We start from the raw sequence: 25621 nt of genomic DNA, 5'->3' as shown, positions 1-25621 counted from the left end.
CATTCAGATTGGGTCCCTTTGCCAGCCAAATGGTGGAAGGTTGCAAGCAGGAGCAGTGCTGTAGTAAATCTAATTGTGGGCGTGCGGAATACAGGACCCGTCTGTAACGACTGTGGCTCTGCCCTCACCTCACTCATCTGATCCATCAGAGGGGGCATTGGCTAAGCGCTTTGGCTTGCACTGCTGAAGCCTGGCAGTGACCAGAGGATGGCAGCAGGTGGCACAGTTGGGCCAGCTGCCACCTTCCCATGGACTGAAGCCTGGGAGAAAGGTCCTGGGACTGGGGATGGAGGGAGGATGGATGGAGAAGCAGAGAGGGGGAAGGATGGATGGTCAGGCTGGAGGATGCATGTTTGGAGGTGAAAGAGGAACAGTGATGCTCGTGAGGTGAGATCTGGCAGAGACACAGCAGAGACTGTAGATGAGTATTGACTTCACTGTAACTGATACTCTCGCTCATCTTATGGTCCAGTCAGAGCCCAACAAACATAGTAGAAACTCATCTCAGCACACTAGCAGGCTACTCAGTGGACAGATGGGAGGTATGGAGTCCCATAAGCTTTATGGGGCAGTATGATGCATGCAGTGTTGCAATTACACAATGACTGATGGGGGAGCCCTAAAAATAGAGGGCTGGATTAACATTCATATTTTTAGACCCTAAAAGGGGTAAGGGTTAAGTGCCTGAATTTCACCACAGTATCTTGAAGCCTTATGAGGTGTCAAAGGAACGCAGATGCTGGCATTTGTGTGCCCCATGGAATGAAAAACATGCATTGTCCTCACACTTGTATACATTAATAATCAGATTAAAATAATCTAATGAAAGTGCAACATTACAGTTCACCTATTTTCAGTATAGGCCTATTGTATCAAAATTGTAACAGTACATGGACATAAAGTAGGCTACAGTTCAGTACAAAAGGTGTGACACAAATACAGTCGATATTACAGTAGGCTACTATCATTTGTGTTACTGTGTTATGTGATGTTGTATTTTTCCCTGATTGGATGACTGTCTCCAGAAAGGGAAGTGGGTGGGGTGCTTTAAGAGTCTCGCGCAATAACAGCCCTCATATCAAATAGTCGTCCCCAGGCAGCAAAGCGCAAGAGCACACATGCTTTTAGGACGAGCGAACATCACAGAGCACGAAGTTTGACCAAACCGGACTCTTGTAACGGATAAAGACTTGTCACCTCTCAAGAACTCAGGTTTGTGAACGCTATTAGCCTACAGCTTTGAAAAACATTCTACGTGGCATTGTTTTTTAATAGGCTATATGTGATAGGTTTTGAGGCGCATGTAAAAGTAGTTATGTCAATCAGCGTTTTCGAAGTGACTTTGGAAATAATGTAGTAATGTGAAATCTATGTAAATCACAGAGGTTTTTAAATACATTGCATGTCAATAAGCAGGGGCGTCATTTCAGCTAAACCTATGGTCTGGTTTTGTGTCAAATTGAAGCTCATTTATTGCATTTTTTCACAATTTAAAAACTAAAATGCAATTTGGAGAACAGCAAAATTGACTCCAGCCATTATCACCTTGTTGCTGTAGCTTCGTCCACCTCCGTCAAATAGGGGACTTATCATTCTACTAACATGTCATACAAGAATTAGCTGCTACGCACTAGCACAGCACCATTATTAAAACTCGAGTTTAGTTTTATGTCATTGTTAAACCCAACAGCAGTTACCTAGCCAAAGCAATCTACAGATGTAGGATCTTAATTTTGTTTTGGAGAATATTCCTGCGAAGCAGGAAATGCAAACTTGTAATGTAATTGAGTTTTAGAAAGGCTTGTAAAGTTTGTAATTTCAGACTTAATTTGCCCTAACGAAATTGTTTAATTATAATCCAAATAATTCACATTTCCTGTTTCTGCAGGATTATTTTCCTGCTGTAGCAAACTAATCCTACATCTGTACTACAGTCAATTTGACCTCTGCACTGTTTTGAGAAAAAAATTGTGCTGTTCCATGCGGCTGCATCCATAGAACGAGCCTAACCTCCTGCTCCGAGGAGTCCGCATGGTCCTAAAGTCAGTAGATTAAACCGCTAAACTGCATTTGCCTTTTAACGGGATTTGAATCATTTTAGTAGCCTATTTTAAATTGTTGGTGTTGAGCTAGGTTATGGCGACTGCCATACCTTGCCATACCCAATTGAGGCCCCTGTCAATAAGTGTCCCTGTATTGTAAAATAATACAAAACATTTTACAGATAAAAAAATATATTTGATCAGTATTTTTTAAATGTCTTTTAAAGAGGGTTTTAAACTTTTACAGCAGTGTAGACTTCGCAGCCATATAGTCAGCTGTTTAGCTCTACCAAACTAATGCAAACATTAGGTATGTTCTGCTGAGTTGCCTCAATGCCTTTCTCAATAGTATATAGTTCACTACAGAATATATAAATTCAACAAATGCCAAGACATAACCCAGCTAGTACATTTGGTTCCTTGGAAATTGTGGGAATGTATGTTTTTGGTTTGACGTTGGTTGTGGGATCAAAGCCATACGTTTCCTGAATGGTAAAAACTTCTGAGAACAGATTTGAAAATATGGCCTTTTCTGGGAACATGTATTTTTAGGTTGCAGGGAGGTTCTGAGAATGTTTTACTCTGGTTTCTTTAAAGTTTTCCTGGGAGGTCTTATTAACGCTCTGAAAATGGAATTTACTTATTGTTTCAATGAGACTTTTAATAATACTGCTAGCTTATTTTTGGTTAACTTTTTTTTTAAACTCCAAGCACAGATAGGACACATGGAAATTCATTTCCTTAGGCATTAATCATGCAAACACTTATTTTGTATTGTGACATGGCATCAGTGAGATTCAAACCTATTATCTTCTGTCCACTGTGCCACCAGGATGAAGCTAGTGTGACACACAAATATGTATGGTCATATTTTTGTTTTTATTTAGTTATTTTATGGAGCCATCCCTTGTTTAATTTTCTGTCTCCCAGGTATTTGCGTTGAAGGTAATGTATATGGTTACCATTGCTAGGGGGAGCTGTGGGGAGTGTTAGTGGGATCGTGAGGTCTTGGATGTTTCTTCTATCTTGGAGAATGCCTGATAGTGAACACTAACTTTTCTCCGTCACATCATTCCGCCCTGTTAATTCAGGTATGTAACGTGCAGAAGTACAATATGACTCACAAAATATTAAGATGGCATGCTTAACTACGTAGTCCATGAGTTTGATATTTGAAGGTAATTGAAAGGAGTTTTAACCGAGTGAATTTTTTTATTTTTTTTTCCCCATTATAAGTATTTTCCCCATTATAAGTAATGGAGGTACGCTTGAATTGGTAATGGTTTACATGTAAGCAAAGGGAACAAGATGGCATCCAAACTGTTTGTACTTTTGCAAACAATCTTGCTATTTGATTTATTTTCTATGAACAAAGTCACAGTTTACTTCAGGTAATATATGTACATATGCATCGTGACAATAGAATGTGTTGAACGTGTTTATTGATAAGAAAATAGCATTTAACAGTTTGCTAACTGAATTTAGATTTGCTAAGCACTAGCTAGCTCAAGGCTATTGGGTTTCAGCTATTGTTAGCTCACATGTTGATGATTTGGAATGTAATGTTTGTAGCTTTGTTTAGCACAGGCCTCCAGTCATTTGTAGCTTTATGGGATTTGACACTGCTTGTACTGTGCTCTCTATATAATGTAATGTAGCCTTTTATGGTACAATTGGATTGTTTTACATGAAATAGCTAAATACTATACTGATTTATTAGCCTCAGGTTATCTGCACGATTCATTTGACTATTAGTGAAAGGTCAAATGTGAATGTGGAGATGTATGGAGGTAGCTTTTTGAATTTGAGACATTTATTTTGATACCCAATATGCAATGTGAAAAGACTTAATACTACAATGCAGTTGTAATGTGTACTTGACAAACCGAAAAGAAAGCGACATTTAAAAAATCTTGGAGAATGCCTGCTACTGAAAACTACTAACCTCTCATCTTTCCACCCTGTTGATTCAAGTCTATCTGCTGACCACGTCTGTCTGAGGCGTGTAACAGATTTTGAGGCTCGTCCGGGATTGGCGCCACCTGCTGGAGGTATCTGATCCAGAGATTTATGAACCAGGGACAGCATGACGCTTGACCAGAGCGAGAGGGCTACAAGTGGGCGACTTAGCAGCGGCAGGTGACCAGCATGAAAGGGGATCCTGACTGAGAGGAGTGCAGCACTATGTACCTTAAGTGTTTGGAAGCGTGCATCATGTCCAATGACAAAAAGGGTCTGGGCCATTAAGAAAAGGTTGCCTACACTGGCATCTGATTTAAGTTTTCCAGTTGAAAGTCTTGATGTGGTACCAGAGCTAGACCCAGCTAAGTTAAACAAGTTTATTGAGGAAGGTTGTTTTGACAGTGAGTGAATTCATGTGTTGCAAGACCCTACTTGAGCTACAGGATAGGGGTATGGCTCAGTTACTGTTTATAAAGGATGCTATTGACGAGGTTATCCAAGGATGTGAAGGTAGTCCAGTGTCCAGATTTATCCGCTAATGTAGCTACTGCTGATACTGAAATACAAGAGTCTGAGTGTCAGTGGATTTTGACCAGTTATAAGGAGCTAGGCAGAGAACTCCTTCAGTGTAAAGTAACACCTGCCACACCCACACCAGACAAACCACCTACTGTAAAGGAACTTGGCAGCTTGTCTAAAATCCTGAGCACAGACCATGTAGCACACCTCACAGCTGATGGCATTGTCGCCATCAGAGACCTACCATATCTGCAGTGCAAGACGTGGGGGGGGATCAAATAGGTGACAACACTTCTGACATTAGTTACAACAGCATATGTAAACAAATAAGAGGGGTTAAAATAAAAACACAGTGAAGCTGAAATCATCACAGGAATCTTCCGCATCATCAAACCAGAACTTTAAAGACATGCTAATAAATAAGAATGATAGGATTGTTGCTGAGCTGAAACATTTGTTTCGGTCTCACTTAGGAGAAAAGAGCAGCAACGTCGAGGTAAGGATGGACCGCCTGGGCAACGGTGATCCAGATCTGTCAATACGGGTGCCGTTCCTGGTTAGTCTCATGACACTAGAGCAGCCGTTCCCAAACTAAGTGAGGCCGCCTGATATGAAAATGGGGTCGTGGCAGAATTAAGACCCCTCTCTTATTACTCTTATCAGATAAAGCACTACTAAGGCATGTAATCAAAATAACAAGCAATGAAAGTGAGAGACCGGGTAGGTTGGGCCAAACCTCTCGCCACAAGACGACACACCCACAGTGCCCAGCTTGAAGTAGAATGGACTAAAGCACTCTTGGGAGACTGATCGACACGTTAGCCAGTCCGCCTGTCTTAGCCTGCCTCAACTTTGAATTGCCTTCACGCGCCACACTGATGCCTCTGACAAGGGGCTTGCTGCTACCAAGAAACTGATGCATGAATGGGGAAAACTACGCATTGACAATGTACCAGAGAACCAGTCAAAGACATGAGCTAGTCTTACCAGTCCTGTACAAGCAAATGGTCTTGAAACATGTTAATGATGACATGGTTCATGTTGGAAGAGAGACATTGGCGCTGTATCAGGCAAAAGAAGACAGTCACACATGTACGAGCACCAACTGGCAATATCAACCACAAGTTCACCACTAGAGCTAGTCTCTATCGACTACATGCATCTGGAGGCCAGCAAAGGTGGCTTTGATTATATCCTGGTAGTCATCAACCATTTCACAAGATTCGCACAAGCGTATCCGACCAAGATCAAATCCGGAAGAACAGTAGCTGAAATGATATTCAATGACTTGATCCCAAGGTTCGGATACCACTCCAAGTTACACCACGATCAAGGTTGAGAGTTTGAAAACAAGTTCTTCAAAACACTGCAGCAAATGTCCTTGAGTGAACCACTCCAGTCATCTCCCTATCACCCTCAGGGCAACCCGGCTGAAATATTCAATAGGACTGTACTTCAGATGCTGAGAACGCAAACCGGCGACAGTCCTTGTACGAAACCTAAGTGAGAGAGGTGGTCCTGGAAAGTTAAGGTCATACTGGGAAAAGACAATATACATAGTGAAAGAGCAATTGAGTTACAATCCAGTGTACAAACTCTGTCCAAAGATGGGTGGGAACAAGACCTGTATCTTCCACCACAATCTCCTGCACCTAGTCAATGACTTACCTGCAGACTTACCCCCGCAGCCTGCACAGACAAACCCACCTAAAGAGAAAAGGAAGAGCTGACCCAAAACAATGATGCAAGACTCAGATGACGAAAGCACAGGAGCACATACCTGGCTGATAATACCTGTAAGCAAAGAACAATGTGAGACTTATCTGTGATACTCCGAGGAACCCAGCATGCGTAGGACCCACACAAGACGCTGTACCTACCAGAGTTATTGCACCTGAAAGAGAAATCCAAAGACCAGAACAGTCAGGAGGAGAACAAGAAGAGGAATACTTACCCGCTGAACCAGCACGGTCAGACACAGAGATGGATATGGACGAAGAATACCTGTACGAAGAACACCTGTACAAGAGGAAAGACTCATAGTAAACCCCCCACTAGTTGACACAGGTTGGACAGGCTAGGAGGTCCACACGTGAGAGAAGGCCTGCACAGATGCTTCTTAGCACACGCTAGGTCAGCCATCCTTCCAGCCACACACCACAATCAACACTGAGAGGTTTATGGGGTGCCACCTATGACAGTCTGGGGGAATTCCAACATACGACATTCCACAGCCTTACCAAACACTACCCTACCCCACACTAGTGCCTTACCGTATTAATAGGAAAGAATCTAAAGTGAAACACTTATACATACCAATTACATGTAAATAAGCGTTATATGTCAGGAGACATTTTCTTTTTGTCAGGGAGTGTGACGCACACATTTTTGACGTTTTATTTATTTTATGGCGCAATCCCTTGTTTAATTTTCTAGGTCTCCCAGGTATTTGCGTTGAAGGTAATGTATATGGTTACCACCACTAGGGGGAGCTGTGATGTCAATGGGGAGCATTAGTGGGATTGTGATGTCTTGGATGTTTCTTCAGTCTTTGAAAATGCCTGATACAGAACACTAACTTTTCTCTGTCTTATCATTCAGGAATGTAATGTGTAAAAGTACAATTTGAGTCTTGAAATATGATGGTTAACTACATAGTCCATGATTTTGGAGATGTTTGAAGGGAGTTTTAATTGAGTTAACTGGTTTGTATTTTCCCCGTTAAGCAATGGTTGCTAATGGTTTACATGCAAGCAAAGGCAACAAACAAGATGGTGTCTGAAATTTTTGACTTTTTCAACAATGTTTTTATCTCCTATTTGTTTTATTTTCTATGAACAAAGGCTCTGTTTACTTCAGGTAATATTTGTACATATGCAATGTGGCGATAGAATGTGTTTGTATTAGCATTCAAAATAGCATTTAACAGTTCGCTAACTTTATTCTAACCAAATGTAGCTTTGCTAAGCACTAGCTAGCTCTACGCTATTGGGTTTCAGTTATTGTGAGCTCGAATATTGATAGTTTAGAATGTAATGTTTCTATTATTGTTTAGCACAGGGCTCCAGTGATTTGTAGCATTATGGGAATTGACACTGCTAGTACAGTGAACTGTATAGAATGTGATGTAGCCTTTTCTGGTACAACTTGATGGTTTGACATTCCAAATAGCTTTTATTGGTATATGCTGAATGCTATACTGATTGAATAGCCTCAGGTTATATTCACTATTAATTTGACTATTAGTGAAAGGTAAAATGTGAGTTTTTGTAGATGTATGGAGATGGCTTTTTGAATTTGAGACCTTTATTTTGAAACCCAATATGGAATGTGAAAATAATTGAATACTACAATGCAGTTGTAATGTATACTTGATGATTTATTTAGACAAAAAAAAAAGTGAACAAAAGAGAACTGATACTGAACACTAACTTTTCTCAGTCTCATCATTCCACCCTGTTAATTCAGGTCTATTAACTGCTGATCACGTCTCAGTCCGAGGCATTTAACACTTAGCATGCCATGTTTGTTTACCCATACAAAGCAGTTAATTTTAATCTATTCAAACAGACCCCATTTCAAAGGAAACAAGCACTCATTAAGATCAGGTGTGGTCAATTAGTGGGCGCGGCCAACGGAATAACGTTGTTTCTTAATGTTTTTGGAAGAATTTGAGAACATGACTTTAAAGCTGCAATATGTAACTTTTTGGGTGACATGACTAAATTCACAGAAATGTGAGTTATAGCTCTGTCATTTTCATTGAAAGCAAGTCTCTAAGAAGCGGTATATCTGTTCTATGTGAGCCATTTCTATGCGTTCTGTTCTTCAGTTTTGTTTTTGCCTCTTACTTTAGGTTTTGTACACCAGCTTCAAACAGCTGAAAATACAATGTTTTTGGTTATGGGAAAGATATTTCACAGCAGTTTGATGGTACAATGATTCTCTACATTATACTTGCTTGTTTTGTCATATAAACGGATATTAGGTGAACTATTAGAATTAGTGATTTCTGCATAATGCATCTTTAAATTGAACCATGAGGAAACCTGTAGGAAACGTTATGCTGAAGTACTGAAATTCCCTCAAATGTTGTTTCTTAACATTCTCTGAACTATTTGAGAACATTCCCAATGTCAAACCAGTTGGAGAACATTCCTAGAACATCATCAAAATTGAGATATGTAACCATGTTTGAACTTTTAGGAAACTTTCTGTTAAAGTAATGAAATACCAAGAACATTAAAAACGTATTTTTTGGTGAAGTTCCTTAAATGTGCTGAGAATGTTCCAAAGTCAAGCAACTATCCTGCACTATTCCCAGAAAGCTGTGGGAATGTTGTATACAAAATAACCATAGAACGACCACATTCTCACCAATCTCTAAGAAACATATGGTTCTCAGAACGATATGTGCTAGCTGGGAATTAGCTAATTATAGTACCTTTGCCAAAGTGCAGCAATAAAACGTGAATGCTCTGACTGAAGCAGAAAATTGGGAATACTGTTTTGGCACAATATTATTCAGCAAAAACAATGTTAGTGTCAGTTATGATTTATGACACTGTGCAATTGTTTATACATTGCTCTTAAGATTATTTAGTTTTTTTCCATTATGTGGAAAGGCATTTTGTATGCTTTCTTGGACCATAACAAAACAATATATCATTGTTTTGTGTCAAGGTGATCAAACATTATTAAATATCACTAATGTCATGAGCCTGATGAGATAATAGTAGTTAGAGGGATCTATTTTGGATTTTAAACACAGGGTATAATCCCATCAGAATCTACAGTGAACACACTTCATCTGAATTACAATGTCCAGCCATGCTACTCTGAGAGAGGCCATATTTCTGTTATACATCATCTAGCAAGAATATAATGAAATTTGACTGATCGGGAACAGTGAGTGCACTAACGGAAAATAAAGTTTTCAAATAAATCAAGGTGAACAGTGTTGTCAATCATGGAATAACCTGCAGCCTCCCGTATGAGGTGGACCAAATACCAAAGTGCCATGAAATTTTATGACTGTGTGTTAGTGTACCACACTGTAAGAACTACTTTAGAGTTACTATGTATGATGTGCATACGGTCTATTTTGGTTTGAAAGGAGACGGGTATCTAAGCAATGTTATCGAATAAGCAAGGAAAAACATTTTAATATTTACTGAAGGAAGAATACTGGAAGTGTAACAGGTGTCAGTGTGATGCTAACAGCTTAGCTTCCTCCACTATCCGACTGCCCCCATACTGGGCTCAAACCAGTGATCCTCTGCTTTGCAACACATGTGACTGCCTTCCTTGACAACGTGTAAACCGATTTGAGATATACAAATGGTGCGAGTGCACTCAATTGTCTCAGTTCAATTCCAACCGCGATGTCCCAGTCAAATGTCCCTCTATAGAGGACGATGATCATTGTAAAAGCAGTAGATGACGAAGTAGTTTGTAGAAGATGGCAGTTCGCACTGGTGCCTTAACGGGGGTACAAAACCGGTCAAGAGTATCTGTTCACAAACATCACAGGAAAATATGACCCAATTCTCTTCTGGTTCAGCACACTCTTATCTTTAGTAGTAAATGAATTGTAGACAGCATCCAACGTAATCGTACGCCGTTTCGTGGTGGTTTGCCATCTGCTTTACAGAGACGATAATGCCTGTGCAGTAGCGCTCTGGAGCAGTGCGAGTTAATATCTTTGGCTGTGAGTGATGGAAAATAAATTGCCTTTAAAACAATTACTTTAATAATTCTATGGATATTTTTTGGCACAAGGGTGATAATGAAATTGTATTTTTAGGAATTTAATTGGACTTCTCTATGGAGGCGTCTATGGGAGTTGTCTTTTTGGGCTGGCTCGACTTCTGCTAAACTGCAATTCCGAAAGTGTACTGAGCACAGTGGAAAGTGTGCTTCTTGACTGGAACCCTGGGGCCTGGCTCCCAACCCATACAATTAGTGTAAAGAAATCAAAAAAGCAAGGGCTACGTTAGCAGGTCATTTAAAAAAAAAAAGTTTTCTGAATTGAATTAGCATATTTGTTTTTGATATTTCTAATGCAATGGTGCATTAAAACTAATCCACCTCCTTAATAACTATTGTGTGTGTGTGGTTAGACGCAGTCAACTCCAAAATGTAAAACTGCCAATCAGACTAAATCAGTGGTCTTCAACCTTTTCTTACCCAGGGACCCCCTCCCGGGAAAACTGGCAACCCATCATACTTAAATCATTTTTACATTTTTTTTTTTTACATGTTTTGTGTTATCAGGTGAATGATAATGGCAAGGAGACGTAATCAACATTTTAAAATGAATGGATTTGGTCAATAGTTTTTCATTATTTTGTAAACTCTAAAATAGCCTAGAAATGTAAGTCTAAACACATTTTTGCTAAGATTACTTGTTTAGCCAGTTAAATTAAAAATGCACTCAAAATATGACCTGGCCTCCACAATAATCCGACCTCAACCCATTTGGGATGAGTTGGACCGCAGCTTGAAGGAAAAGCATTCCAGGTGAAGCTGGTTGAGAGAATGCCAAGAGTGTGCAAAGCTATCATCAAGGCAAAGGGTGGCTACTTTAAAGAATCTAAAATTTCCATTTTGATTTGTTTAACTTTTTGGTTGCTACATCAGCCCTTATGTTATTTCATAGTTTTGATGTCTTCACTATTCTACAGTGTAGAAAATAGTAAAAAAAAATATAAAGAAAAACCCTTCAATGAGTAGGGGTGTCCAAACTTTTGACTGGTATTGTGTGTTTGTATATATATTTCCGTGGACCCCCTGCAGTCTGCGGACCACCGTTGTGAATACTCCTGGACTACATGTTTCATTTGATCCTCATTATGTCCTGCTCTTTGCCTGGTTGATAACGGATGTTAATAGGAAACACTAGGAGCAGCTGCTTATCTTTTATATTGTCCTCCATCTATGTGTGTTATTGGATCAAATCAAACTTTATTTGTTACATGCGCCGAATACAACAAGTGTAGACCTTACCGTGAAATGCTTACTTACAAGCCCTTAACCAACAGTGCAGTTCAAGAAGAGTTTAAGAAAATATTTACCAAATAGACTAAAGTAAAAAATAAAAAAAATAAAAATAAAATTGTAACACAATAACGAGGCCATATACAGGGGGTACCAGTACCGAGTCAGTGTGCGGGGGTACAGGTTAGTTGAAGTAATTTGTTCCTTGTAGGTATGGGTGAAGTGACTATGCATAGATAATAAACAGCGAGTAGCAGCAGTGTACAGGAGGGGGGTGTCAATGTAAATAGTCCAGTGGCAATTTTATTAATTGTTCAACAGTCTTATGGCTTGGGGGTAGAAGCTGTTTCTTTTTGGTCCTAGACTTGGCGCTCCGGTATCGCTTGCCGTACGGTAACAGTCTATAACTTGGGTGACTGGAGCCTCTGACAATTTTATGGGCTTTCCTCTGACACCGCTTATTATATAGGTCCTGGATGGCAGGAAGCTTGGCCCCAGTGATGTACTGGGCCGTGCGCACTTCCCTCTGTAGCGCCTTACAGTCAGATGCCAAGCAGTTGCCATACCAGGCGGTGATGCAACCGGTCAGGATGCTCTCGATGGTGCAGCTGTAGAAACTTTTGAGGATCTGAGGACCCATGCCAAATCTTTTCAGTCTCTTGAGGGGGGGGGCGAGGTTTTGTTGTGTCCTCTTCACAACTGTCTTGGTATGTTTGGACCATGATAGTTCGCGGGTGATGTGGACACCAAGGAACTTCAAACTTTTGACCCGCTCCACTACAGCCCAGTCGATGTTACAGCAGGGCAAGCGACCCCCCTCCCCCCCATATACACACACACACACACACACACACAGGGAAGAGCAATGGGCTATCCCCGCTGTGCATACAGAACGGCCATCTATTGCCTCCTCGACACCTGGAGTCTGAGAGCAATTTGAGCTTAGGAAATCTGTGCTGTTTGTGAGAGACCTAAGGGCCTTCTCTAAATTGTGTTGCATTGTATTACCATCCTCCTCGGTTTGATTTCCTGCCGAAGATCTCTCTTCAAATATTCATCGTCCCTATATTCTGGAGCCATTTGATAATTGACACTGGGCCGGGTTTTATGATCTCCTCTCTTCATCTGAGAGTGTGGAGCACTATTAAAGATAGCCCTTTAGCCTCCCACACCGAGCCAGACCTCCAGTATTAAACCTGTCTTTGTGTGGTGGCCAACTGCCTACTTGGACTAGAATCTGCTGACTGTTAAGGGTTCTTCTGTTAAGCTCTCCCTTTCTTCTCTGAATTTCTTGGGTCTGCTTTTCTTTGATAGATATTATTCTGAGGCTTGAGGATTTCCCCTAGCCCGGAGATCAGTTTTACTGACTCGGTGACTTTACCAACGTCCTGCATCCATGTCTTTGTGGGGACTTCTCTTTATTGCTTAATCCATTCTTCAGGGCTCAATTTATACCTTCTATTGTGAATGGGATCTGGACAGTCAGCATGTCCTGTATATGTGGGGCCCAGCTATCAGCTTGACTGGAGAATCCGTGTTTTTAGTTCTCAACTGCCCTTTCATTTAATTTAAAAGACAGACTTAACATTGTGGTCCCGTGTGGCTCAGTTGGTAGAGTGTGGTGTTTGCAACGCCAGGGTTGTGGGTTCGATTCCCACGGGGGACCAGTACGGAGAAAAAATGTATGAAATGTATGCATTCACTACTGTAAGTCACTCTGGATAAGAGCGTCTGCTAAATGACTAAAATGTAAATGTAAGAAAAGAGGGCGTGGACTATTCAGTCCCAATCTGTCAGCATGTCTTCAGACTGAAATATATTGTATTATATACATCTCCATATTCCTGCCTTTCTTAAAGTTTCTCTAACCTTTCTGACCTTTTGGACATTTTTAGTCAAGTTTTGACTTTGCTGACTCTTTGCCTTGGTGCTCTTCGGAGCGTGTAATATAATGCGCTGATGTTCCGTGATCTGGCACGGGCCCCGATGGTCCGCTGTGGGGACAGTCAGAATACTCAGAACGGAGGAAAGTGCTGTCCTCTGACTTTGGGACTGCTGACATCTCCATATTCCTGCCACCCGCTCCCTCCCAGATCCCTCTGATTGATGTTCGTCTGCCTGGCTGACTATCGTGCGCGTTTCTCCATGAATACAGACATGAATCACAGGGATTAGCATTCCGCTCTTCCTATCTCTTTCTGCCTCCGTCCACCTCTTTCTCAGTGCCGTCTCAGTTCCTTACACGCATCTGGCAGTTCCGCTGACGGTGGGGGGTCTGGGATGAGTGGCTTGGGGCCCCGCCAGAGCGAGCCCTGTCGGACGCTGCCTCACTCACTGCCACTTCGGATGGCCCTCGTCTCGCTGAATATTTCATGGTGTGATTTGGGATGTAAATTAAAGATGTGTTTTCAGGTGGGTTTGACCAGACTGAGTGATATTCTCTGTGACTGGTAGGGGGAGTGGCCATTCTAAGGCTGCCCTTCACCTTGACAGTCTCGTAGGGACGCAGGGTTGCAGTGATTGTCTTTTCTTGATGTTGTCGTTCTTTGAGACAGTCCTGTTCTGCTTTTTCACAGGGAAGTGTAGATAAATATAAACTGAGAATGAAGTGAGAGAAAGGACCCCCTCCTAAAGTGTGTGTGTGTACTGTAGGCTATGTGTTTGTGCCAATGAGAGATTTCTAAATGGCTAATGCCTACATCCCACCCTCTGAGAGGAGGCTGTTTTCTCTGCCAGTATTGAGGAACACTGAAGACTGTGATATTACTCATCAGCAGCATGGGCTCTTTATAGAAGGCCACAGCCTCCCTGCGCTGCGACACACACACTGCCGGCTCAGACAATCAGGAAAATTACACAAACATCCTGGAGTGGAAGCAGCCGTTCTAAACTAGAGGAGGATCCTCTCCCCGGCTAGGTTGAAGTGTGCCGCTTTCCTCTCTTACCAGATGACCCTGTGTCTAGCACAACACCAGCCCAGCAGGGGATATGTGTCACGCCCTGACCATAGAGCCTTTTCTCTCTATGTTGGTTAGGTCAGGGTGTGACTAGGGTGGGTTATCTAGGATGTTTTATTTCTATGTTGGCCTGGTATGGTTCCCAATCAGAGGCAGCTGTTTATCGTTGTCTCTGATTGGGGATCATATTTAGGCTGCCATTTCCCCACTGGTTTTTGTGGGATCTTGTTTTGAGTTAGTGTGTGTAGCACCGCCGAAGTCACGGTTCGTTATTTCTTTATTTGTTTTGTTTGGAAGTTTCGCATAAATAAATATGTGGAACTTTAATCACGCTGCGCTTTGGTCCAGTTCTTACGACGATCGTGACAATATGTTCATGTTCTAATACATTTGTCTCATAACTGATTCAAACACTAATAGGAATTTGAAATGACTGATCACGTCAGTGCTTCAAATATTCTGCATGATGCGTCTGTGGGATAAGAGTGGGCTTTGTAAAAGGAAACGCTGAGCCATTGTGCTCCTGTCTAGAACAGATTTGTCCTCCCTCTGCCTGTCATGCATCACGGTGATAAATGTGTTTCAGGGAAGCCATGGACAATTTGTAATCTCCAAAGGACACCGTTTCATCAGGCCTGAATGGCCTATACTTCAAACTTACGAGTGGCGAATGGGAGAAAAGTACATTTTTATTTATGTAAGCTGACATGCCTGGAGAATGTATGAATATACAATTCATCTCGCTTCAGTTTTTAGTCGCTACAATGTTTATTTTTTATGCCCCGGCACCACCACCACCTTAACATACACACTGCAAAAAAAGATTTGGTACTCTTCTCATTAAAGTGGCAGGCTGACTAGAAGGTGATGGCAGGGGCTTAACAGGCACTTCAAGATGGAACAGCTGTATGTTTAACTGCTTAAATTGATCTCAATTACAGCAGTGTTTTGAATGGCGGCCTGCATCATTAAGAACAGCCTCCGTGAGAGACCAGGGCCTGGCCTGAGAGGAATGCTAAGTGTATATGTAAATGCCACTTTGCCAGTTTTTGTCTTGTGTTGTCTCTTAAAGTCCCCTTGAACAGAGGTGGGTGAGGGTGTAGTGTTTATATATAGACTGGTGGTTACTGGCGCTGAGAGGCTTGGATGCGGTTGGAATTTGGCTGGTTTGTTGGGAGCCCAAGGTGACCTGGTGCTATACCGCTTTTCTGACACGGAGTTAGAGTCCCCTTCATGCTGTGATGAATGGAAAAGGACAAACACTAGTATATCTAGACATGGCTCAAATCAAAGAAGCACATCAGTAAGTGCCATGATGGATGGCATCAATAGGATCTCCCATGGACCATAGTCTTGCCTCATCTGTATGGCATTAGCATATGCTTTTCATGCAAACACCCTGAGGTTCGTTGACTGACTCCTCTGCCCTTTTCTCAGTTCCACTTTTATCTTTATAAACACCGAATTGGAAAGTGTTTATTTAATTCCCTGTAGTCCTGTGAGACTGGAGGACGTTAGGATCTTTACAGGAAGGGGCTGCATCTCTCTTTATCTCTCTCTGTCTCTCACTCACTCTCTCTCTCTGTACCCTGTCTCTTACCTTTCCCTTTGTTTCTCTTTATTTTTTATCTTTCTCTTTACTTTGCTCTCTCGCTTTCTGTACCCCCCTCCTCCTCTCTCGTCAACTTTAATTACTATTACAGAAAGGACTCAGACTAGCCATAAATCATGACAAATCAAGCCTTTTATTGTTTCCCTCTTCCTGCTGAGCCAAGTGAAGAATGTATTTAAGGGTTGCAGTTAGACGGGTTTGATAATACAGTAATGGTGTTGGACTTAATGAAAAGATATTGCCCTGTCACGTTACTGCAGGTTGTGTGTGTGCGCCTGTGTGCGCCTGTGTGCCTGTGTGCACACTTAGAGAGCATGGAAAGGGCAGAGCGGGGCCCGGTAAGGTAAATGAATGTCATTTATCTATTTCTTCATTTACCCTGATGAGCTCTGTCACCATTGGTGTGACCAATGGCTGTGTGCAGGCGCACCCGGGGGGGGTGGTGTGTGTGTGTGTGTGGTGTGTGTGTTGAGATGTGGGTGTTCTATGAAGAGTGATGAGGCCTGTGTCTCCTCTGCACCTCTCAGAGGACTCGTTCCAGCGGCAGGGCTGAGAGGAAGTGTCCTCATGGAGTAATGGAGCGGGCGGGTGAGCCTGATGGAGGGTGAGGGTTGGAGGGAGGACTAACGAGGAAGAAAATAAGCGGCGCAATCTCCCTGCTTCCTTCCGACTTCTTTCCCATTGACTGACGGACACTGCACTCACTGAGTGACTGTACACACTCAGCCCACTGGACACAGACGTCAGTTCAACTTCTAGTTTTGATTTACATTTGGTTGAGTTGTCAACTAACGGGAATTCAACGTTTAATCAACAGAAACTCACCATGCCATTGGATTTAGGTTAAAAGTTAATTGAAAGGGGCCTCCCGAGTGGCGCAGCGGTCTAGAGCACTGTGCTTGAGGTGTCACTACAGCCCCAGGTTCGATCCCAGGCTGTGTCACAGCCGGCCGTGACCGGGGGGGCCACGAGGCAGCGCACAATTGGCCCATCGTCGTCCGGGTTAGGAGAGGGCTTGGTCGGCCGGGATTTCCATGTCCCATTGCGCTATAGCGACTTCTTGTGGTGGGCCGGGCGCCTGCAAGCTGACTTCAGTCGCCAGCTGAACGGTGTTTCCTCACACATTGGCTTCCGGGTTAAGCAAGCAGTGTGACTTGGCAGGGTCGTGTTTCGGAGGACGCATGGCTCTCGACCTTCGCCTCTCCCGAGTCCATACAGGAGTTGCAGCGATGGAACAAGACTGTAACTACCAGTTGGGGTGAAAAGTACACTGATTTAGTTTTTCAAATCCAATCAGTTTTCCACTGATCCAAACATGTATGGCACTCAAGGGTACAGAAAGCACCTCGTCCAAACAGCTAGGCTGCCCACGACAGCTGAAACAGAGCAGTACGTAGCCAATTGCTTTGTCCTAGTTTTTTTTCAGGCCCAGAATCTGGAGGCCACGCACTGCAAGCCTGTGTATGTGGCCGAGACTGCCAAATATCAGAGCCACCAGCTTGCACCTACACCCGAGACTGTCCAAGCACCACGAGGAGCTGGTATTTATGAAGCTTCTAGGCAAAGGACTGCACCATGTAGCCGTCCAATGAGCAGCCCACTTCCAGAAGGAGCTCCTCCCCCTGGCCTTCCCCCACAACAACAATATCTGGCGTATATGGCACACAGGAAAACACATCCCCATCATCATCATCAAACCAGCTTCCCCTTACACAAGAATGTTTATGCATGTGTGCTGTTGGTGAGACTACTTGTTTCACCTCGCTGGCTATCGACAAGGTGGTCATGTCTAGCAATATACAAATCCTTTTATGAACAGCAGCCAATCACAACATGGGCAATGGACTCCATTACATTTGACTCATGTAGAATATAAAATGGGGCATGGTTTGCAGGGTACTAGAGTCGCTAGATTATATTTTGTTGGTAGAATTTGCAACCTCGTCTTAAGAGGTGAGAATGTCCTCGCCGACGGCAGCATTCTGGTACATGGAATGGGAGACAGCGTGGTCAGTACAGTCCAGAGCAGCAGTTTCCCCTGCAGCCTCAGGACAGTCCAGTGTTGCAGTAGCTGCATCCATCTGAAACCAGGGAGTGTTGTCCTGGATGTAGGATGGGATCTGTCCTGGATGTAGGATGATGTTCCATCATGGTTGACAGAAACCTCCACACACACACTTTGACTGACAGCCACAGAACAATGATTTCCCTTGACGCCTCAGTGACAGAGAGGGTGGTTAGAGCTTTGTGATATCCTCTTTCTAGCACACAATCAAGGTCAGTTCTAAGGAGTTTCGGATTTTACAAAGCTGCTAGATATCACAAACCTACATTTGGATAGTGTACCCTTGCCAAATTTAAAATGTAACCTTGCAAACTTTCAATTCCAAGTAAAATCAATAGTTTGTTTTCATACTGTAGTCTAAAAAGAAAGAGGGTTAGTGAATGACCTTTAATGAACAGTGCAACTAGAGTTAAAGTTACCTATGATTGGATGATTGAATCCATAGCCACTGTTTGTGTGGAGGTGAGTCTGCTCACTGGAACATGTGACAGGTGTGTAGTTAAATGTTTGTCTCAGGGTGATTTCGAGCCTATTGATCAGCAGCCAGTTTCATAAGTTCTCTGTCACACACACAGACCCACAGGCACGAAGCAAGGAGCCACAGGCACTGCAGGGAGATGTACTTCCTGTCCCGTTGTCATTCCCCAAGGGGAGACCTACTCAGCCAGCAGTCTGTTATGCCTTTTTTTTTACTTTACTACTTTCCCTTTCTACTTCCTTTTTCTATTCTGGACTTGTGTCAGAGGAAATAATTGAGATGCCTCAATTGTGTGTGTATATGTGTGTGTTTGGCTTATGTGCACGTGTGATGAACCCCCATGCCGAGGGACATGTGTGGCTCTGAAGCAGCAGATGGACAGTCTCACAGCTAGTCAGGCTGATCTGCATGCCTGTACTGTGTTGTGATGTAATAGTTGTGTGTGTCATGTGGTGTGCTGCCATCTGTCTCTGGTCTCTGTGCCATGCTGGGCAGGCACTGGTCAGTGGAGAGGGAACCACAGCACTGTAACCTTCCACTATCTCCCACAGTCGCCTTGCAAGGTTTCCAGCTCACACACGCACACATGTCCCGCCGTTTCCGAGACCCGGTACATTTTGTTATTTTAATAATAAATTAAAAAAATGGTGTCCACATTTACATTTTCCACAACCAACAACACGAGGAATCGACAGCAAAATCAGACAACCCCATAGTGGAATAGTTGACTGTCGCAGTCTGTGACAAATTTATATTCCTCTCGAGGCACATTCAAATTGCGAGTGCTGCACAGTGGGAGAGAGACGCGAGCCCAGTCATTGTAGCCTAACATTCTTAATGCAGTCGCGGGAATACACACCAGTGCATTCTAACAACCAAACCGTTATGAAACTTCTATTCCAACAAATAAGTCTCACGTAGCAAATTAGTGATTCATTTTTTTGTTGACCAAATTCCACACTTATTGACCTCCATACGAATGCCTCACTTTGGTCTTATTTTTCGTGCACAGATTTTGGGCAGAGTAAGCCCTCTTGCTTAGCCTCTTCCTCTCTGATTATATTCACAGTACATGATCCCTGGTTGGCTGAGTGCCAGTGGAAAGTTTTTTTTGTGGGCATTCAAGTCATCACTGTTACTATAACGAGTAACAAGATTACTCTAAACATTAGGCTAAGTGATCTAGCTAATGATGAGCCCAATAGGGTCAATGCAGATGGGCAACCCTCAGTCTATTTATTTATAGCCACTATGCTGAATCAGCCTGATAATATTGACCAATATGTTATATTGGGCTCATTTCTGGAGGGAGAAAGTATATTTTAGATGTATGTGCACGCCCCTGAACTAGGGACCCCCCACCTCCCAAATGAACCACTACGCACACAATCACATTTTGCCCCTTCTCAATTTATATTAAAGTACCCTCACTCCTGTTCTCAATTTTAGTGCTTTAATGAAAGAGCATCATGCTCAGTGTGTAACATGCATGTAGCCAGTCCTTGCAGCTGGGGAGGCAGCCATCCAGAGTCAGTAGGGAGCTGTGTGTCAGGAGTGGAGACCACTGGGGAGGCAGCCATCCAGAGTCAGTAGGGAGCTGTGTGTCAGGAGTGAAGACCACTGGGGAGGCAGCCATCCAGAGTCAGTAGGGAGCTGTGTGTCAGGAGTGAAGACCGCTGGGGAGGCAGCCATCCAGAGTCAGTAGGGAGCTGTGTGTCAGGAGTGGAGACCACTGGAGAGGCAGCCATCCAGAGTCAGTAGGGAGCTGTGTGTCAGGAGTGAAGACCACTGGGGAGGCAGCCATCCAGAGTCAGTAGGGAGCTGTGTCAGGAGTGAAGACCACTGGGGAGGCAGCCATCCAGAGTCAGTAGGGAGCTGTGTCAGGAGTGAAGACCGCTGGGGAGGCAGCCATCCAGAGTCAGTAGGGAGCTGTGTGTCAGGAGTGGAGACCACTGGAGAGGCAGCCATCCAGAGTCAGTAGGGAGCTGTGTGTCAGGAGTGAAGACCGCTGGGGAGGCAGCCATCCAGAGTCAGTAGGGAGCTGTGTGTCAGGAGTGAAGACCACTGGGGAGGCAGCCATCCAGAGTCAGTAGGGAGCTGTGTGTCAGGAGTGAAGACCACTGGGGAGGCAGCCATCCACAGTCAGTAGGGAGCTGTGTGTCAGGAGTGAAGACCACTGGGGAGGCAGCCATCCAGAGTCAGTAGGGAGCTGTGTCAGGAGTGAAGACCACTGGGGAGGCAGCCATCCAGAGTCAGTAGGGAGCTGTGTCAGGAGTGGAGACCACTGGGGAGGCAGCCATCCAGAGTCAGTAGGGAGCTGTGTGTCAGGAGTGGAGACCACTGGGGAGGCAGCCATCCAGAGTCAGTAGGGAGCTGTGTGTCAGGAGTGGAGACCACTGGGGAGGCAGCCATCCAGAGTCAGTAGGGAGCTGTGTGTCAGGAGTGAAGACCACTGGGGAGGCAGCCATCCAGAGTCAGTAGGGAGCTGTGTGTCAGGAGTGGAGACCACTGGGGAGGCAGCCATCCAGAGTCAGTAGGGAGCTGTGTGTCAGGAGTGGAGACCACTGGGGAGGCAGCCATCCAGAGTCAGTAGGGAGCTGTGTGTCAGGAGTGAAGACCACTGGGGAGCTGGTGATTGAATAATAGCACACCATCTCCGGCTCAGAGGTCGAGAGGAGAGAGAGAGAGAGAGGAAGTGAGAGAGCGAGTCTACAATGTAGACTAGTATTAGCAGAGGTGACAATGTACAATGACACATACTTTTTTTTCGAGATACAGTAGTGTGTCAGCGTTATGTGTGAAGCATCTTGTCAAGGACGGCTTGCTAGGGGAGAGGTAAAAGATGCCAAAAACTGTACTCCAACCTGGCTCTGTTCAACCTCTCTGTCCTCTGTGCGCCAAATTACCTCTCTTCCCACTGAATGGGGCCGTTGTGCAGGGGTTTGTGGGAATGGTCTGGTAATGGCCTGGTGTACTGTACCTCTGATTTGAAACCCGATTTGGCTGTCCTGGAGATGTGATTTTATACAATTCATGAGAAACCATTTGATTCCACATGACTTTTCTGATGTACGAATGTGACATTTGCGATATCAACGTTTACAAGAGTGTATTAATTACGGTTAATGCACTTCTAATACCACTGTAATCCTCCACTAAATGAGTGTAAATCAAGCAGTGTAACACTTGCTACAGCAGCTGGGAAATGTCAGAATGTAATTGTTACTGATTGACCCTAGTCTAACAATGGGAGTATTTAGTGGGTTTTAAAGTTCTCTGTCGTGGATATGGTCTAATGAAGTTCTCGGTGAAGCATTAACCATATCAAGCCATATTAAGCCCCATAACAATCATAAATAATGGATACAACATTACGTTAATGTTAGTCAGTGGTAATAATGGGAATGATGACTGTTGTGTTTTCATGTGCTTTCAGGTTGTGTGAGGGGAGGAAGTTGTGAAGTCACGCGGAGGAGAAGCAGTTACTGTTCGGTTACAGACCCGGAGTAAGGCTAAGGCTCGGTCCACCAGAAGGAACCAAGCCTTCTTTCAGAGGTCCTCTTCTTCCACACAGTCCTACCCTACCAGTGACTGTGCAAATCCATTCACAGACAGACACAGAACTTAACAAAGTCTCTTGTACCCTATATTTGAAAGGAGTTTTCAATCCTAAAAGTACACACACTATAGGAAGACTGCATGGTGAAAGTGTTACCTTGTTAGACACCCACAGGGCTATAGACAGAGGCTCCACTTATCAAACCCACTCACTGTCCCTACCCTGGAGAAAAAGGCTTATTTAGCATCTAACGCTAGCACGTTGTGCTGCGCGTTGCTTTCACATTCAGCGCCATTGATTCACTGACCGCCCTGTAATTTCATTAGCATTCTAGCCTCTTTATGTTTTTTTTTTAAACACACACACAAACACACACACACACACACACACACACACACACACACACACACACACACACACACACACACACACACACACACAAACACAGGCAACCCTCCAAATGACACACTGTTTTCGCAAATATTATTGGCCCTGTTGATCACGAGGCACATGCTGCTGTCAGCTCATTCAATCACCATCCACTACAGACAACACCTGGGTATGAGGGTCCCATCTGCACACTATTAGCCCCCATTGAGAGAACTGGAGAGTACTACTACACTTCCCAGTTGTACTGCTATGTTTATTCACTCTGGCAGGTGCTAGTGTCATGTCCTATTTGTCCAGGCGGCTGTCTGTGTGAGTGGATACGACAGGGTTATGATGAACACGTGCTGTTGTCGTCTTCTACTGCCTACGGTTGGGTCACTGTGAGGGGAAGAGATCCTAGGTCTGATCATACTGTTTGTCTATCACCCTGTCAGAAGGGATCAAGACCAAATCTCTCTTGAAGTAGACACTTCATCTCAAAGAGACTAACATCTCAAAGGATAAACAAAGGCTGACTAGAACACATCAGTCTGTCCAACCGTCTGTCTGGTTGTACCCCCAACTGTGGCCCACCTCTTGCCCGTTCCCCCCACCATCCAGTCTGTGTGTAAGTTCTGCCGACGGGCTGCTTGGAGGATGAGCGATGTCCCCACCCTGGACTATGAGCTGCTGCTGTCCCCTGGGCCCTCCTTCCCTGGGCCCCCCAGCAGCCCTGCTCTGGTGGGGGGTGACGCGGAGCAGAGGACGGCCTTTGCCTTCGTGGGGCTCCTCATGCTCTTCCTGGTCTTCCTGCTGGTGCGCTGCTTCCGCATCCTGCTGGACCCCTACAGCCGCATGCCATCCTCCTCCTGGACCGAACACAAGGAGGGCGTAGAGAGGGGGCAGTTTGACTACGCCCTGGTCTAGACCTGGGTCGTGTTCATTAGGCACCAAACGGAAGAAAGGGGACTGAAACAGGGAGGGACTACCCGAACTTGTCCAATAAGAAAATGTTGTTTTCGTTTTCCGTTGCACAACGTTTCGCTACGATGTGCCCTAATGAAAACGACCCCGGTAGTGTCTTAAGGGGGCAGTTTGACTGGCCCTGCTGTAGAAACAGAGACCACAGTTGTCAAGACCGGATCCCTCAACACCCAGACCAAGACCTTTGACTACATGCTGCTGCAGAGACGGAGGAAAGAGGGGCTGTTTTGACTATATGCTGCCGTCAAGGCCCACGCCAAAACCAGACCACCAGACTGCTTGAGACCGACTGTTACCAAGACTAGACCATTTGAGACCCAGACTTGCAACTCAAGAGGTAGAAAGGGGTTGTACTGCACTGCTGCCTTAATTTGCTGCATTCCCCTCACAATACTTCCTCCTCCTCTTCTAGTCCCTGTAGATTGGCTAAAATGCAGGGGAGTGCTGACAAAGCCATTACAAACACAATGGGATTGCAAACAAGATCTCTCCAGATGAAACGTAAAGGCTATAACATAGTAGCTTTCAATATTTACATCACACCTGTTTCTGTACCTCCCAGTTTATGATTTGTTACAGTATATTTGACAGTCATGACCTTTTTTAATATTGATTGTCCTCTGACAAATGAGCAATTGTATTTTTCCCTCATAGATTTCCGACTGGGTTGAGATATTACAAATGTGTTTAGATGCATCCGCCCTTTTAAGAAACCAGACTGGTGATTTGTCTTCAAAGGAACATTATTGGTGTGTTTTGTGTTGGTATAACTGAACAAAGCCATATCTATTATATACATACATACATACATACATACATACATGCATACATACATACATGTTGTTTGGTTGCCCTGTTCGCTTTAACCACCTTGCCAAGCTTAGTGAAAACATGCACTCTGCGACTTTTAGACCAGAAATGCTTTATTTTTGTATTCCAACTAAAGTTTGGATGGAGTCTCCTTTTGCTAATATTTTCTCTGTGTTTTCTCTGATTTGTAGCACTTTCAATCTTGTCTTTGGTCTGTGATTCTTGAGCTAGCCTAGCTACACAATGAAATGTGATATGCTTCCATATACGAAGCACGGGCAGCAATCTTTCAACTCTACTTGGCGATACTTTCTTTGGTCTCGATTTGGAAGAAACACGTCTCTTATAAATGTCTGTGTTCAGTTGCAGGTGATACTCTGAAAAACAGAAAATTCAGAAAAATATTACTTCCACTTTTTACACCGCATGAGGTTTCTCGCTATCTTAGCTGCCGCACATCTCGCATTTCCCAACATCTTTGCCGAAATCTAGTCAATGCGCTTCACACAGTGCGACCAAAACAAAGATCTACACACATGCAAGAGGCATTTCTCACTCAGGGCCATAGCTTCAATTTATTTTACTTTGATTTTAATTTGTTTTTAACTCATTCGGGGTCTCAACTTACTGTTGAGAGTTAGAATAGTAGAATACACAAGGTGCAACTTCTAAACTTGGTTGTGCATCAGCAGTTTTACTCTTATGTCAGTCAATTAGCCCGTCAGCTAACATTTTTTAGATTGCTAAATTAGTCTTGCTAGTTATCTTATCATGGCTGAATTACTGTGCCTAGGGACCCTGACCTCCAGGGGGAGCCATTTGATTTTGTTAGTCACTCTCACCCAGATATCATATTAACATGGCAAAATGTGTAGAATTGCTGGGAATTAGCTTTAAAACTGTAAGAACAACAATCTTATTTGTTTACCTTTTGAGTAAAATATTTGTTCTGCTAACAGATCCCTCTACATAATAAATTATAGTTAAGCCCAGCGCTGAGTTAATGTGTAGCGGCTAATTGTATACTGTATGTGAATGAAGCTACAGCAACCAATGTGATAATGTCTGGGGTCATTTTTGCTTGTTTTTGCTGTTCTCCAAATATCATTTTAGTTTAAAAATCCAGTAAATGAGCTCCAACGTTGTTAAACCCAGAGCAGGCAGCTTTGCTTGCATTTAAGATTTGTAAGTAGATATTTTTCATAACTGCTTTGTTTTTGCTACGCAGGGTTTAATTTTGTGAAATAAAATGGGTTTTTCTTCAA

General features: G+C 43.6%; 1 pseudogene across 1 annotated transcript; it reads left to right on the top strand.

Moving 5' to 3' along the window:
• The first annotated feature begins 1073 nt into the window (after positions 1–1073).
• Positions 1074–25621, top strand: LOC106613713 (cortexin-1-like; annotated as a pseudogene). Its single transcript, XR_014378990.1, has 2 exons — positions 1074–1212; positions 22071–25621. The product of XR_014378990.1 is annotated as a cortexin-1-like (transcript).

This window comes from Salmo salar, chromosome 10 (genome assembly GCF_965601325.2).
Source record: "Salmo salar chromosome 10, fSalSal1, whole genome shotgun sequence".
NCBI classification, from domain to species: Eukaryota; Metazoa; Chordata; class Actinopteri; order Salmoniformes; family Salmonidae; genus Salmo; species Salmo salar.
This window is presented reverse-complemented; position numbering and strand designations above follow the sequence as displayed.